Below are 12,363 nucleotides of genomic sequence, written 5' to 3'. Positions count from 1 at the left end.
AGTGTTTTTTTTTTCCTCATTGTGTCATAGAAATCACCTTGTGCCCTCTTACCAAAGAGCAGAAGGTGAGGGATAAGGGAATGGAGAATTCTGCAAAACTATTGCAATAATCACAGGATCAAGTAATGAAATTGAAAGTCTCTGAGGTTATAACCATCAGGAAAGATGCAGCAACAAAATGCTTTCCGACCTATTACTGTCCACTTGGCCTGTTCTTAGGCACAACTGAAATATCATCATTACCTCTATGATGGCTTCCCAGAATCCCTCAAACAGAACAGTTACTTCTATTTATGGTCCTTAGAAAAGTCTACCCAAGGAATCATTCTGACTTACTAAATGTCTTGTTAATACTTTTTCTCATCTCTAGGTTAAAAAGACACTTCATCTCTTCATTTAATATTCTACCCCCGGCCCAGAATTTGGAGCGCCAGTAAAACACAGACACTACCATGCATTACTATGGAATGATACAGACTACAAATACTTTTTTTTCCTCAAGCAGGTTGTCTTAGGGTTTCACTGCTGTAAATAGATACCATGTACACAGCAACTCTTATAAAGGAAAACGTTTACTTGGAGCTAGCTTACAATTCAGAGGTTTAGTCCATTATCATTATGGTCAGAAGTATGGTGGCAAGGTTCTGGTGAGGTAGCTGAGAGTTCTACATCTGGATCAGCAGGCAGCAGGAAGAGAAAGTGAGCTACTAAGTCTGGCTTGAGCTTCTGAAATCTCAAAGCCCACCCCAGTGACAAACTTCTTCCAACAAGGTCACACCTACTTCAACAAGACCACATCTTCGATAATGCCACTCCCTATGAATCCATGGGAGCCATTTTCATTCACACTACCACCTAGGTTCTTGTTATGTAACCCAAGCTGACCTTAAACTCTCAACCCTCCACTCCTCAGGTGCTGAGATTACAGGCATGCTCCACCACAGCTGGCAAAACAGTAATGCATCATCAGAACATGCCCTTCACATTTTTAATTTTGATCTTTCACAGGTTATTATGTAGCATGACATCTTGTGCTGTCCAAGGCAACATGTGATCACAGGAATAAACAACTGATATTGTACAGTGTGCACTGTGATGCTAATCTATTATGTTCAGTAAGTTTGATGCATTAATATGTTTTTGGAGGTTTTTGTTGTTGTTGGTTTGGTTTGGTTTTGGTTTTCAAGAAAGGGTTTCATTCTGTAACAGTTCCGGCTGTCCTGGAACTTGATTTGTAAACCAGGCTGGCCTCAAACTCACAGAGATCCCCCTGCCTCTGCCTCCCAAGTGCTGGGACTAAAGGTGTGTGCCACCACCACTTGGCTAAATGTACTTTTAATTTACAATGTTTTCTATTTAAAATGGCTTTATGGTGGAGCAAGCCTGTAAATAAGTCCAATACTCAGGAGTTCAGAGTCATCCTTGGCTACATGAGTTTGAGAACTTTTTAGATTACATGATGCCCTGCCCCACCCCCCCCAAAAAAAAAAAAAAAAAAAAAGCAAAGACGAAGAAAGGGAAAGAGGGAGGGAAGGAACTCAGCAGATGGCTCCTGCTTTGCAAGCCTGAGAACCTGAGTTCAGATTCCCAGAACTCACATGAGAAAATATGGATGCAGTAGCATACACATCTGTAATCCCAGGATGCCCCAACAGGGAAAACGAGATACAGAGGAAAAGGAATTCCTAGAAGCTCACTAGCCAAGTGACCTGTCCTGTCCAACAGTAAACAAGAGAGGCCATGTCTCAAAACAAAGTGAAATGGGGACTGACAATTGAGGTTGTCCTCTGACCTCCACAGTATGCAGCAGTGCGCGCGCGCGCGCGCACACACACACACACACACACACACACACACACACACACACACCAAAAAGATCTGAAATAAAAAAATACAATTTGATGGCTTTATGGCTACATATGCCCTTCACTTTAAGTTGAAGAGCATCTATCCACTTTCCCAGCCTCCCTTAAGGTCTAATGTGCTCCTATGACACAGTTCTGGCCAGGAAGCTTTTTAAGAATTCACAGGAAATGGTTACTTTTCATTGTAAAACAGGACATAGAAGTGGTGCTAGTTCCTCCTTTGCCTCATTCTGCCTCTTTTAGTTCTTCCTTCCTCAAACACGCTTCGTGGAGTCCCAAGATGTCACAGCACAAGGCCTAAAACAAATACTCCCCAGTCAGCGAAGTACAGAAAGACAAAACACCTGTTTCCCAAGTGCAGGCAGATCTGAACCCATTCCAGCCATCAATCATATTCCTCGAGTAAAGAAATTTAATTTTTACATTTCAGATTACTGTTAGGTTTCCTACTACATACAGCTGAAAATACTGCTGATGTAAAATACAGCAAAATACAGAAAAATCATGAGGAAAAATTATTCTTAGTAGTCAGAAACGCCAATTTCTTATTAACCATCTGTCCCTCACTTATTACTGTTATTATTATTGTTTGTCACCACTGGTCCCTAACCATAAGTGAATTATTCTTTTTTTTTTCAGGGCTGAGGACCGAACCCAGGGCAAGCGCTCTACCACTGAGCTAAATCCCCAACCCCTGTGAATTCTTCTTATTACCATTAGATTTACAGAAGTTATTTCTGTAAATTACAGAGTAAATATGAAAGGACTAATTATTGATGAAATTATTAAGGCCACTCCACATAGTTAAAAGGGAGATTTATTTAGTGGCATAACTTACAAATGAAGGGATAGGTAGGTTCCGGGTACTGGGAAAGACACAGCGCAGTCTGGCGGTGTTCTCTGGAGAACTCTCCTTGGTCTACCTCTAGTGTCCAGGGACCAGGAAACAAGAAAGGGCAGCGCATCCAAATCTCAGGTCTTCAGGGCCCTCTCTTGGCCCCACCTTATAGGCATGATAATTACCAAAGCCTCAAAAGGGGTTGGAACTTCCAGACCAAAGCTGGAATGGCTACCCACTACATCTCCTCCTTTTGTCTAAATAAGAAGGTTCTAACTTGATACAAGATTATATATAAAGGAATGATTATCAAATATTGTCCAGGAGTAATGACAGAAAATGACCTAGATAAGATGGAACTACAATCAATGAGAACAATATCAAGCAAGAAATACATACTAAAATCCAGAGAAGTCTAGAGTGTAGGTAAATGGTATGTTACAAAGATCATTCCAAAAAGTATCCTATCCTAAAGAACCTGAATCTAATAATTAATATGTTCTAAGATATTTTATATATATACTAAGCTTTAACTATAACTGTTAGTCTTCAATCCCATCAAAGACCTGAGAACATAATGGTACATAAAGGAACATAATGGTACCTGAGAAATGGTAGATGGATGCAAGCAACTTTCAGGAATTTTGTAAGAGTAGACCGAGACAGCTGGCAGCCTGGATAGTCACCTAATGTTTCTCAGCATTATTGGTGCATTCAAATTGGCTACAGGCCTAAAGTATCTGACAGACCATTTTTAGAAGCAGGAATTCTGAAAGACCATCTTACCCTGTCTTGGCAGAGTACAGTGGTCGCTTTCCTTGTGTCCCGCTTATCCAGAAAGGACAGCACTGCATTCATACTGTCAGCAGTCGAGGCAAGGGCAGTTCTTTGCTCAGTAGGCCATTTTGTGCCAAGAAGATAAACTTCCAAATGGAAATGTCTTAGAAGCCCAACATTCTCTCGGGATCAAATGGTGCAGCCAGGAGCAATTGTGTCTCACGTCAACAGAATTCTAAGTTATTTAAATGCCATATTTTTTAGGTCTATGAAGTGTTTGAAGATTACTTGTCCATCTGACCTATGTATCTGTAAATCTGGATAACCTAACTAATGTAACTGTAGAGATGACAAGCATAGGTGACTATAAATCTATGTCTTATCTACTGAAATAACCTAAGGACTAAGGCTTCATATAAACAAGGTAAACAGTCTATAAGCAAATGTATGGTAAAGAATGATGACTTCAAAATTGTGACTATATACAAGATATTTATAACAGAGGTAGGAATATACAGTGCAATATGCAATATGACAATAATCTTAAATATATATCAATATACAGAATATCCTAAACAGAAGTAGAACATAAAGTATGACAGATATAAATTTACATTTGTATCAATATACAAATATTTCAAATAAGAGTAGAAATACATGTACATTATAACAAATATAGTTCTGTATTTATATCAATATACAAATTATCTTAAACAGGAAATATAAAAATAGTTTACATTTGTATCAACATATAAGAATCCATAACAGTGCAAATTACAGTGTAAATTATCTAAGGCTGCTATTTTACTAAATTTGTTTACTAGTATATACAATAATCTATCATAATATTTTATACCTATCCATTCCATTTCTTCTTTTCCCTTTTTTTTTTTTTAGGAGAATACTGAGTTTAATATTTTTTTCCACCCCCAACCCTATAACCATCATCCATAACCCTGAGAAATATGAAACTTTAGGGAGAAGGGGCAACGTTTTCTTAGAATTGTTTCCTGCTGTTTTGGGGGTGATGGTATCTCTATTGGGTATTGTGAGAAAGCTCAGATAGTTGAATCTCAGTTAGACTAACTGTAGATTCTGTAGCAAGTCTTAGAGTAATGGGTAAAATTGTCTGAAATTCTAGCAAGAAGTGTAGGATGATGATGATTACCATGGCATCATTCTGGATTGGGTAGTATTGTTGTTGGGGCCCCATCTTACTTCTGGAGACTTCAGAGATTGCTATTGGAAAAACTTATTTTTTATCAAAATGGAAAGTTTGGATATAAAGAGGACATAATATATAAGAAAGGATTCCGAGAAATCAAGGGTGAGCATGGAGAGAATTAGAATCTTGAAGACAATGGTCCCTTTTTATTGGTTTCCTTCTGTCCCACACCAGAGGGCTCTTTTGATATGGGACTGAAGAATCTCTCAACCTTTTCTTTTAGCAATATCCTTGGGTTTAGAGAAGGAGTGAGCCAATTACATCTCCAAAGCCAGCTTGGTTTATAATTGAATTGTAACTAATAAACATACTTTACAATTTTTTATACTCCCAATAAGTCCTTTAAAAAAATTTCAGAAAAATAAACATTAACACCTATTTTTAAAATGACTTTCAGGATATTTATGCATATAAAATACATATAACATATTTATATGTAACAATATAACATATTACTCAGGTAATAAAAAAAAAACTGTAGCATACTACCAACATCCCATGCTAAAACCAGCCATTACAATTCAGGGCCAAATTCTCTGAAGAGACCGGAAGTCAAGCCAAACACTCACTGTTTGATAAAGCAAACAGTGTTCTGTTAAGAGACAACACTAAAGCAGGAGCTGGGGATTGTTTTGCAAAAGGTCAAATATTTTAGGCTTTGAAGGATATATCATCTCTGTCTCAACTACTCAACTATACTTTCTTAGCATAAAGGTAGCCACAGACAATATATAAATGAACAATGTAGCTGTGATTCAATAAAACTTTTACTACAAAACCAGGAAACATGTCAGATGTGTCCCAGAAGCAGCAGCCAAGGATTCTTTAAGTACTAGTCTAGATGATAAGTAGAAAACGAACTTACTTATATTGGGTGGCTCACAAGCTACAGAAATGGAGAAAAGGGCTTGAGGCTAAACTTTCAGGACAAAGCACAAAGCTACACTGAAGAACTAGTCCAGTGAAGAAATTGCTGCAGCTCCTTCAGCTCACCAGATGTCAGAATTGGTTCCACAGCTTCACCTTCACTACCACAGCCACAAGCACTGATGCCAGAAATGTAGCCTTCCAAGTAATGCTCCTGCCTCAACCCCTAGAAGAAATTTAGCACCCATTACTTTCTCACTTAGGTCTTCAAGTTCTAAATGTGTGGTGTAGGCATATTATACTAATAAAACCTAGGTCACTACACACACACACACACACACACACACACACACACACACACACACAAATGAATAAATGAACATATATTTTTAAAATTAAAAACTCCACTTTAGGGGCTGGTAAGCTGACTCAGTAAAGTGTTGATGTAAAACACAAATGCAGCACCACATATGCATCTGTAATCATAGCACTAGAGGCTGGGGAGGGACAGAGACTGGTAGATCCCTGGAGCTCACTGGCCAATCAATCTAGTCAAATGAAGAGCTCTACCTTAAGTGGGAGATAGTCTATTTAAGATAGACACCAATTAAGGGAGATTCAACAACAACCTCTGACCTCCACACTCACTCAAGCACATGTCCATTTATACACACAAATGTACGGGCGCATACACACACATTAGCTTTATTATCTCCACTTTACAAATGAGAAAAACAAGACACAGAAAGCTTAACACTTGACAAAAGACAATAAACCCAATAACACCACAGCTTGAAATAGAATCCACTCCATCATCTTATATAGATTTCCATGCTACTTCCCAATTTCTAAAACTAAGCTTTATTCCTCTTTACATTCAAATATCACCAGGCAGCCATATTCTTGTTCCTTAGGATGAATCATAATAAAAAGCTAGCCATATAGTAAATATAAACATCTTGACTCCATTCCTGTGGAGACAGAAATTTCCTAATCTCAATTTTAAAAATTATTTAGTAATAATAATAACAATAATAATAATAAAAACTTGACTGAGAGGCCAGGCATCATGATGTATGCCTTTAATCTCAGCACTTGGGAGGAAGAGGCAGGTGGATCTCTGTGAGTTTAAAGCCAGTTTTGTTTACACAGTAAGTTCCAGACCAGCCAGGAGTGAGACCCTGTCCCCCGCAAAAAAAAAAAAAAAAAAAAAAAAAAAAAAAACAAGTGGTAATACAAATGTGAATAATCCTTTTTGTTGTTGTTGTTGTTGTTGTTTGTTTTGTTTTTCAAGACAGGTTTTCTCTGTTTAGTCCTTGCTGACTAAACAAGGAACTCACTTTGTAGACCAGGCTGGACTTGAGCTCAGAGAGCACAATCCATTCTTTACTAATCACTGCTATTATCACAAAACATCAACTAATAGACAGATCCAAAAGGTTCCAACTTGGGATGGAAAAGATAAAGGCCTAAAGGAATGGATTCACAAATCAGAGAGGTTCAACATGCTGCTATGGTTTCAACAAGTGAGTAAACCAATAAACCCTAAAAAACGCAGTTCTCTCTATCTTTTTTCCCAGACAACTCCACCAGCCTGCAAGAAACTCAGCCTAGATTGTTTCCTTTCTCCATACAGGTCCCACACAAACCAGAACAATGCCACTAAGTCACTGGGAAAGTCTGAAGCCCTCCTTTGCCTTAATGCCTCTGCAGACAGACTGGATGGTAGACATGCTTTCAGGTGTCACATGGTGACATAATGCGCACCTTCAGGCAAACTGGGACAGACTTTTTGATAGAGTGACATACCTGGTTTTGCAGCTTAAAATACCCATATGCTTGTGGCCAGGAATTCTCTTCTTTAGGATGATAGTGTGGGAGGGGGGGTGGTGTAAAGGATGCATTTAGAATTTACAAAGGCAGAGAAGAGTGTGAACATGTAATCTCAGAAGGATCTCTGGCACAAGATAGACATTTAGACCCTGTGGTGCCCAGGGTCTAAACCTGTTCCTGTACTTAGAGCCTCTCATAGCTTGGTGAGGGATAAGAATGGTTTTCAAATGAAAGCATCTGCTGGATGCAGTGCCTGTATTGAGCACACTGAAGGAACAGCCAAGTAGTCAGAGGCAACACAGATGTGCAGAATTAATCACAAAAACATGAAGAATGTAGAAAGTGCTTCAGCACACATGTGAAACAGGACATTAATTCTGACTATGAAAAGCAGAAAGGTTTTATCAAGTATCTCCTTCCCCTCAGAATATCCTCCTTGTGGTACTAAGGTTCAGATTAGCCAGACAAAATAGTCTGTGATAATTTCAAAGAAAAGTTTGATGAAAAATAAAAGTGATGAGGATCTGAAGCACAGTAGTTGCTGTGGGATAGTGAATGAGCCATTACTCTAGGATCACACAGCCACATAATAATGTTAAGAGTAAGACTGAGGCTAGACTCTAAGCTCCTTATTCCAATGGTTCTAAACCTGTGGGCTGCAATCCCTTTGGGGGTCAAACGACTCTTTCACAGAGGTTGCCTAAGCCCATCAGAAAACACAGATATTTACATTACAATTCATAACAGTAGCAAAATTACAGTTATGAAGTAGCAACAAAAATAATTTTATGGTTGGGGTCACCACAAACATGAGGAGCTATATTAAAGAGTCAAAGCATTAGGAAGGTTGAGAATCACTGCTTATTCCCTTTATGCTATATAGAGCTTATGGGATACCAAGAAAAATCCTTTTGTAAAGACGATAAGCTTATACATCTGGTACTGATAAACATCAGGGTTATACAAAAGAAAAGAGAAGGTGATACAGCTTCAACAGAGTCAAAGAATCTTCTAAACTAGTTTTTTGGTGAGGTTTACAAGATACTAGTTTCTTTTGGCATTTGGTGAGGAAGAACTTAGCAAGAGATTCTCCTACTTCAGTAGAAAAAAGATTCACCTAATTAGGTACAAAGCCTGATGACCCTAAATTTCCCTTCTACACTGGGACATAGCTCTGTCATTCTAAAGATCCTTGTTCTCATTTCAGTCCAGTCCTTTGAGTGTCCAAACAATGAGTGACTAAATTAGTCTGAGACCTACCGTCTCCTCCAGTGTTCGGAAATGTTTCGGCTGTGGAGACAACCTAGAACTGTCAACAAGAGCAAATTTTATTCTTCCTTAAAAAGGACCCATATTACCCACAATGTCAAGACCTTTTTTCAAAGGGAGAGCGCACCAGAGGAAAGATCTCTTTACCAAAAGGAAATAAAATAAAATAGAAAAAACACAGACTTTGAAGTTGAATCCAGTTTTGATTCTTGACTCTGTCCTTTGAGCTGGTTATGTGTTTCTCTGATCTGGACATTTTAGTCTATCAAATGAGGATAAATCACTATTGTGAAGTGTCCAAAAAAATAATGTTTAAAATATGAAGAATACAGTGAAGATCTGAAATATTCAAATCCCCAGTTCCCACATAAGGAGGCAGGTGTAGTTACATGTACCTATAACTCCAGTGATAAAGGGAGAAAGGAAGAAAGATTGCTGGGGCTTTCTGGCCAGTAGCCTAGCCAGAAACAAAAACAAAAACCGGGTAGCCTCAGGTTTAGTAAGAGTCCTTTGTTGTGGAATAGTCTTTTTGTACACTGTGAAGATTTGCCACTCAGATTGGTTTAATAAAAAGCTGAAGAGCCAATAGCTAGGCAGGATTTTGGAGGCCTAGGACACTGGGAAGAAGGGCAAAGACGCCAGGAGTCACCAGCAGATGAAGAGGAAGCAGCAGGGCAGTAGAGAGTAAAGGGAACTGAACCTTTAGAGTAAAGATATGGGTTAGCGTAAGCTTTTGGTGGAGTCGGGTCTCTGTCAGCGACACTGTCCGGTGGCTGTGTCCAGCACTGCTGTGTGGTGCGCCAGTAGCCTGCCCTTGCCACACATCTGGGCACCAGTCTTCGTCCATCGACCTCGGTGTCTTCCTTCCTCCCTTCAGTGGCAGTGGTTTGGTTCTCATCTTTGGAACCATACATTTAGGAACTCAAGCCTGGGACGATGATGTGCATTATTGTATTGTCATTCCAGTTCTGCTCTGGATCTTCAAAAAATTCCTGGAGTCATACATATACCCTCTGGTTTCCCCTGTTGTCAGCAGTATATGTCCTAAAAAGCTATACATGAATCCAATGCTAAAAATACAGGCAAAGTAGACTGCAAGGGTGCAGATACCATTGGATTACCCACAAAAGGACCAACAGAGGTCTCTGATAAAAATAAAGACTAGGGTGGTTTTCTGAAAGCCCCTGTCTGTTTCAAATGGACCCAATAATATGAAGCACCTTCTTTGTCTCTTGCCTTTTTTCTCTGAGACCAGGATTCTAGATAAGCAGTTTAGCTAGCTTATCTAGACATGGTCTTTATATTTAAAGTGTAAGTAGTTATATTTAATGACCTCACCCTGAGTTTCTGTTTCATTAAGGTAGCTTTCATTTCTGTTATTCCATTTTACTAATATGAATAAATAGAAGATTTATGTGAGCAGACACCTAGAACCTGAAGTCCTTGGGCCTTTGCATCGATTCGCATGATTCTGACTTCTGTTTTCATTTCCTGTGGGCTCTTGTGACTTAAGTGGGATGAGTCTTACTATAAAACGGTACAGTCGATGGAATGAAGTGTGAAAGATGTAATTACTGTCCAGCATAGTGGAGAGCTGGTCCTTAGGAATAGTTATTGCTCCAAGTTAACTGGAAAAGAAGGAACTAGGGGAAGCTTCTCTGAAAAATGTAACATCAACATCAATGTCAATCAAATAAATTCTAATTCTGCTGTACTTCTATTCCTACAAATGCATTAAACATTCAGTTTAACTTGTTAAAAAAAAGATATGGGTTAAGTTGTAAGAGCTAGTTAGTAACAAGTCTAAGCTATGGTCTGAGCTTTCATAAACAATAAGAAGTCTCCATGTGGTTATTTGGGAGCCGGCTGGTGGGACAAAAAAGGCCCTACTACAGTCCTTGTCCCATAGGAATATAGCAGAGCAAAAAAGGGTATCTGACATCCTCATTTGGCCTCCATGCATGCACCTACATATGTACACCTGTAACACAAACAAAGATTACATATTGTATGACTTCACTTACAGGCAATGTCAAAAGTAAATTAAATCTACAAAAATAAAAGAGACTGAGAGTGAATGCTAATGGGTTTCTCATAAGATGGCCAAATATTCTAAAACTAGGTTGTAGTACTGGTTGTACTAACAACTCTGAATAAACTAAAATAACACTGAATTGTATATGCTTTATATGAATTTTATGGTATGTGAATTCTATTTAATAAAGCTGTTAGAGGTTGGGGATATGGCTCAGTTGGTAGAGTACTTACTTGCCTAGCATACATGTGTGGTGATATTGTGTTCCCCAAAATATTGTGTACCCTAATAAACTTATCTGGGGTCAGAGAACAGAACAGCCACTAGATATAGAGGCCAGAAAATGGTGTCACAAATGCCTTTAATCCTAGCATTCCAGAGGCAGAGATTCTTCTGGATCTCTGTGAGTTCAAAGCCACACTGGAAATAGCGAGGCGTGGTAACAAGAGCCTTTAATCCCAGGAAGTGATGGCCAGAAGCAGAAAGGTATTTAAGGCGTGAGGAAAAGGAACTAGAGCTGGTTAAGCTTTTAGGCTTTTAGCAGCAGTTCAGCAGAGATCCATTTGGATGAGGACTCAAAGGCTTCCAGTCTGAGGAAACAGGATCAGCTGAGGAACTGGCAAGGTGAGGTAGCTGTGGCCTATTCTGTCTCTCTGATCTTCCAACGTTGACCCCAATACCTAGCTTGGGTTTGTTTTTATTAACAAGACCTTCTAACAATTCATGCTACATACATGAATGAAATCCTGGGTTCCATCCTCAGAACTGCACAAAACCATACTTGATGACATATTCTTAAAATCCCAGCACTTGCAAAGTAGAGGCAAGAGGATCAGAAACTCAAAGTCATTCTGGTCTAGAGAGTTGAGGCCACCCTGGACTCTAGGAGACCCTATCTCAAAAAATAAACAAAAATAAAATAAAGCTATTTAACATAACACTGACAAAGCTGTGGTAAAGAAGCAAAACACCTACTGGACTTAAGAGGTAGGCCTCCGTTAAAAACCCTGACTCTACCACTTACTGCCTATACAATCATGACTTCTCATTGGACGTCAGCTTCTTTATCTGTAAAATATGGATATAATAGGAACTCATACCTTTACAAAATAGCTAGATGATTGGGTCAAACAAAAAAACAAACATGAAAATACTTTACATACAGTTAAATTATCTGAGACACTTATTTTTCTTGATAGGCACTCCTTGCCACTAGTATCAATAACCAAAACCACTGAAACTAACAGACAAAAACATTTTCCTTATTTTACTTAAGTAGCTTTGTGATTTTTCTCCATAAGCTAGAGAAAACGGGCAGCTCTCCAAATTTACTCTGAAGGGTAAGAAAGCTTTAAGTGTATATATAGAGGTACTCAGCCCTAACCACATTCCCCTTTGCCAACAAAAAAGGTTACCCAGGCGTGGTGGTGAGTGTCTTTAATCCCAGCATTTAGAGGATGGAGGCAGGCAGGTCTTTGTGAGTTAGAGGCTAGCCTGGTCAACATGGCAAGTTCTAGACCAGCCAAGGGTACACGTCTATCTTTTTTTTTTAAAGCCTTCTTCCCTATAAACTAACTTTCTATTTTAGCTGGCAAGCTTTGACCACCATGTCATCACTGAAATAGGAAGCAGTTGTCAAGAATAGTAGCTGTAA

The 12,363-nt window shown here is 38.9% G+C and overlaps 1 protein-coding gene and 1 pseudogene across 6 annotated transcripts in view; one reads left to right on the top strand and one right to left on the bottom strand.

Annotated features, from left to right (window-relative positions):
* Pak1 (p21 (RAC1) activated kinase 1) overlaps positions 1 to 12,363 on the bottom strand; it is a 114,884-nt gene that overhangs the window by 66,027 nt on the left and 36,494 nt on the right. The gene's annotated exons all lie outside the window — the stretch shown is intronic.
* On the top strand, positions 9,611 to 9,839 carry LOC102928419 (UPF0729 protein C18orf32 homolog pseudogene; annotated as a pseudogene).

The sequence above is a fragment of the Peromyscus maniculatus genome, chromosome 1, assembly GCF_049852395.1.
Source record: "Peromyscus maniculatus bairdii isolate BWxNUB_F1_BW_parent chromosome 1, HU_Pman_BW_mat_3.1, whole genome shotgun sequence".
Classification (NCBI taxonomy): Eukaryota; Metazoa; Chordata; class Mammalia; order Rodentia; family Cricetidae; genus Peromyscus; species Peromyscus maniculatus.
The sequence above is the reverse complement of the archived record's forward strand: the minus strand, read 5'-3'. Positions and strand labels throughout refer to the sequence as shown.